Genomic DNA, 5,158 nt, shown 5'->3' on the forward strand with positions numbered 1-5,158 from the left:
CAGCCCCCCTGCTCCCCCATGGCTGCCCCAGTTCCTGGACCTTCAAAGAAAAGCCCTGGTACTCACTGGGTGCTACCAGGAAGGGGGGCCATCCCCGCTGCCCCCCACTGTATGGGGGGCTCTCCATGAGCCCTCTGACCCCCCCCCATGGGTGCCCTGCCCAGACCAGCTCTGGCCCTTTAAGAAAAAAAAACAGAGGGAGTGACGAGTGAGAAGAAAACCCATGGGGGGGCTGGGGGAGTGAGGGGGCAGGACGGGGGACCCATGAAGTGTGGGGCAGTGGGGGACAGCAGGGTTCACCCCCCACCCAGCAGCACCTGCTGAGTCAAGGCTTTTTTTTTTTCCCCAAAGAGGCAGGAGCTGAGGCAGGCACAGCAGTCATTGCCAAGCTGGGGGGGATGCGTCTGGCTGATTTGGAGCTTTGGCAGTAGCTGAATCTCTGAATCAGATTTGGCCGAATCAAATCAGGACAGTGATCTGAATCATCAAATCAAATCACTGTCCCCCAGATTGGCTGAATCCGAAGTGAACACTAGCTGCTTTGCACAGGCCTATTATTTGCATTTTTTTCCCCAAACTGAATATCCTATAAAAAGGAGAATACACTGAAACTTTCAAGTGTTACTGTAGGAGACCAAACTCCCATGTCAATCAGATTTTGATTCATCTCCAACTTGTGGGTATAATGCTAGTGATGCAAAAGTATTTTCCCAACTCTCTCTCTAATTGGAAAGCTGGACATTAAGGCAATAAAGCACCCCAGCCCTATCTTTGTTGCAGTAAAATGAGACTACTGAAGAAGATAAATAATTAAGAACATTAAGTCAATGGACTTCACTACAGATATGACTGACTTTTTCTTTCACAAATCTGAATTAGATGATAACATTTCCAAAGACCCTTATAGCTTAGTACTGATGCAGTATCTTCAGTTTTGTTTCTCAAAGTTCCCATGTTCTGACATTAATGGCTTTTTTGTTCATTTCAAAATATGTGGGATTAATGGAATGATGCATTTTAAACTAAACTTCATGCAGGCTATTTGACAACAGTACATACTTCACAACAGCCTTATCTACAAGAGAAATATGCAAACTTCCATTGTTTTATTTGGAAATGATAGTTTTCATGAGTAAAGGTAAAGAATAAAACTAGGCTTGACTCTTAGAACACTATCATTTGCCACAGCATCATACGACCACTGCCTTTATCATTTTCTCAACTTTTTCAATTGTCTAGATATGTCAACATTTAAATATTCAGTAAAAAAATACTTGGCACATTCTGGTGACCTTCAGGCTCCAGCAAATTTGTTTTGATTAGTTCTTCCAGAATACATTGTCTTGCTTGCCTAAACTACTAGGAAATTTTCAACCCTCTAGATCCACCCTACATACAAAATTAGGAAACTGATGCAGTTGTGAAATAAGAATGTAAGTACAAATATATTTTAAATGTGAAGAAAGTAGTTGAGTATATTGCACATTTTCAAAAGTCTACCAAAATTCTCAAGGGATGGATTCTAGCTGCAAATGAAATGCTTGAAAGTCTAAATATTCAAACACAATAATGCTCTATGCACTTCTACAAAAACTAGAAGATGCTCTTAAAAACAGCATGTTGTATGTTTACACAGCTGAATAGTAGGGCTGTGTGAAATTTTGCCAGCTATTTCATTTCGATGCTGTTTCGACTCATTTTGAGCTCAAAACAGTGAAATCCAAACGAAACATAGGTCTTTGAAACAGTCTCAAAATGAAATGAGGGCAGTTGAAACATTTTGAAACGTTTAGAGTTTTGAAGCTGAAGCTGGGCTTGCTTGCAGGGAAACAAAGTAAGGAGAGGGAGGGAGAAGGACTGCTAGGATATTGACTGTGTAGCTGGCCAGTGACTGTGATCCTTCCCTGAGGTCCCTTCCAATCCCAGTGCTCTTGGGGACGGATGGAAAAACAGCATAAAAGGCAGCATTGCTTGAACAGGGTTGCTTTCTGCCTCAGGGTCAGTTACTGAGCTATCTTCCAGAAGCTCAGCAGCTTTGTTGTTAGACAACAAAGGCTACTGCCACTGATTTCCTACTTGCTAGCCTAGCAATTGGGATTCAGCAATACCTTTTGCTTTCTTTCTATACCCTTTTATTTTATTAAACAATAGCTTTGTTATCCGGCACCCATGAGGAATGTGGGGGTGCTGGATAACAAAACGTGTCAGTTAATTGAGAGGTCCAAACAGGCGTTTTTGCCTCTTCCGGCCACCGCTTCTCCCGCTGCATCCAGAGTGTTGCTGCCCCTCCCGTAGCATTGCTGAACCACCTGCAGCATTGCTGACCCTCCTGTGGGCCCTGAGGGACAGGGAGGGGGCCCATGTGCAGCCTGCTATGCCCCAGGCCATGGAGGCTCAGCAGCGCAGGCTGCTTTGCCCAGGCCCGTGGGGGGCTCGGAGAAACCGGAAGTGCCACGGTGGGCACTCCTGGTTTCACTTTACCTTACAAGCTGGCATACCAGTTAACAGAACATGCCAGTTTATAAGGTGCTGGTTAATGGAGCTTTTACTGTATTATATTCATTAGTTGATTCCTTTCAGTTTATTCCTCCCCCAAAATCATCTTTTTGTTTAGTTTACTTTGATTTTTTTCATATCTGTGCTTTCTCTGACAGTGTGCATTTCATTCCAAGCACAGCATAATTATATTGCATATTATAATATAGAATTTGTGAACACACATATATACATTTATATTTTTATAGTATTTATTACATAAATACAAACATACATACATTCCATAAATACACATACATATAATTATCTTAATATCTACATATGTTGCATAAATCAGATAGATAACATTACAGAAGAAGAGACAGATTTTCCAGCACACCAAGACAAAGACAAGACGCTATGAAACAGGGAGGAGCGGAAGAGAGGGTAGAGGGAGAGGTATAAGTCCCCACCGCAAACTGAGACTCAGCCTCTTTGCTACGACAAGCAGGCATGAAGCTTCTACCAGTACAGGCAGCAAGGAGGGGGCAGTAGTGCCAGTGCCACTGCCTGTGCCCGAGTCTGTATCCCCTCCAAGAGCACCAGTCATAACCCCTGCCGCCACCACCATGACAACAAGCAGCAGCATGAGCATGACAGTTTCCTGAACCCCCATTTCACTTCCCATGCTGAGCCTTCCAGTCCCAGATGAAGAACTGGATCTGGATCTGAGCGCCCTAGCAAGGGAAATTCTGGGGAAGGAGGGGGAACCACCTGAGTTTGTGCTCCACACCCCTCAAGTTTCCCCTAGAGCCAGGTCTCCTTCCCCAGAAGACACTTCAGAGGAGGGTGAGGTACAAGTTGTGGAGGCTAGCACCGCAGCTGAGTCTGCTCCTCCTCTTGCTGTGCCTCTGCCTGCTGAGGAGGGGGAAAGTGCAGCAGCATCCACCCATGCATCCACACCCTGGAAGCAAGTGGGTAGTGTGGTCTGGGATCATTTTGAGCTGGCAGATGATCCCATATGCTATCTGCCTGCACTGCTGAGCCAAAACCAGCTGGGGCAAGGGAACAAAACACATGAGCACCACAGGGATGCTAATACGTCTCCACAGCACCACCCCTTGTCCTTGTTCCTCCTTAGCCTGGCACCAGCAGAAGCATGCCCAAAGGGAAGCCCCCCTCTCACTCCAAAGCCCCTGTCCCCCCAAAGCAGAGGCAGGCCACCCTGGAACAGTGGGGAAAAGTAGACAGAAAAGGGAGGTGCGTTGCAAAGGCGAGCGAGATCACCCAGAGCACTGGGGAGGTGCTTGTCATGGATGGCCCACCCTTCTCCTTAAATCGAGCAGCCAGAGTTCAGGCGGCTCATGGGCCTTGTGGCCCCATACTACCAAGTGCCTGCAGTAGGACGGTGGTGCCCTCCCTGTATAAGGCATGCAGCGAGTACTTGAGAGAGGAGCTGTGCAAGGAAGGTCCACAGGTGGCCTTACACTTTACCTCGGACATCTGGAGCAGCCAGGGTGGAGATCATGCCTACCTCTCCCTCACAGGGCACTGGTGCAATCAGTCAGGCCATTGGTGGGCTCCCCTTCAAGCCAAGGTGATGGATGTGTCCCACACAGCAACAAAGATCATGGGGGCCATGAACAGCTTGGTGCAGGGGTGGCTTGTTGGGCAGGGTGAGCTCACTTGTGGGTTAATGGTCACTGACAATGGGGCCAATATAGTCAAGGCAGTCCATGATGCCAACTTTAATGGCATCTGCTGTGTGGCACACAAGTTCCACCTCATAGTAAGGGACACCCTGAAGGGGGGTAGGGGTGCCAGTGATGGTGCCAGCACCACAAGCAAGCTCATTTCAAAATGCAGGAAGGTGGCAGGCTACTTCCACTGTAGCATCAAGGGTGGCAAGATGCTGCGGGACAAACAAGTAGAGCTGAACATCTTGCAGCACAAAATCATGCAGGATGTGGAAACTCAGTGGAACTCCACATACCTGATGCTTAAGAGGCTGGTGGAGCAACAGAAGGCCCCCTTAACAGAGCTGAGTGGGATACCATCTCCCAGATCTTGGTAGTACTCATGCCCTTCCTCGAGGCCACCGAGACCCTCAGCCAGGTGATCCCTGTAGTGAGGGAACTTCAGAGCAAATGGAGAACTTCCAGGGGATCAATGTTTCTGGCTGGGGCAAGCCGCTGTCACTAGATGTGCACGCACTGGTGAGGCAGCTGAAGGAGGGCATCAGGAAATGGCTTGATCCCTTGCGTTTCATAGATTCATAAATGTTAGGGTTGGAAGGGATCTCAATAGATCACTGAGTCCAACCCCTTGCATAGGCAGGAAAGAGTGCTGGGTTCAGATGCCTATCTAACCTCCTCTTGAAGACCTCCAGGGTAGGGGAGAGCACTACCTCCCTTGAGAGCCCATTCCAGATTTTGGCCGCTCTAACTGTGAAGAAGTTCTTCCTAATGTCCAGTCTAAATCTGTTCTCTGCTAGCTTATGGCCGTTATTTCTTGTGACCCCCCAGAGACGCCTTGGTGAGCAGAGCCTCACCAATTCCCTTCTGTACCCCCTTGATGAATTTACAGGCAGCCACAAGTTCACCTTTCAACCTTCTCTTGTGGAGACTGAAGAGGTCCAGGTGCCCTAGTCTCTCCTCATAGGGCTTGGCCTGCAAGCCCTTAA

The 5,158-nt window shown here is 47.7% G+C and overlaps 1 protein-coding gene across 1 annotated transcript in view; it reads right to left on the reverse strand.

Annotated features, from left to right (window-relative positions):
* The window catches only part of IARS (isoleucyl-tRNA synthetase), a 319,713-nt gene that overhangs the window by 21,221 nt on the left and 293,334 nt on the right, over window positions 1–5,158 (reverse strand). The gene's annotated exons all lie outside the window — the stretch shown is intronic.

The sequence above is a fragment of the Gavialis gangeticus genome, unplaced genomic scaffold, assembly GCF_001723915.1.
Source record: "Gavialis gangeticus isolate Ggan-Ray unplaced genomic scaffold, GavGan_comp1, whole genome shotgun sequence".
NCBI classification, from domain to species: domain Eukaryota; kingdom Metazoa; phylum Chordata; order Crocodylia; family Gavialidae; genus Gavialis; species Gavialis gangeticus.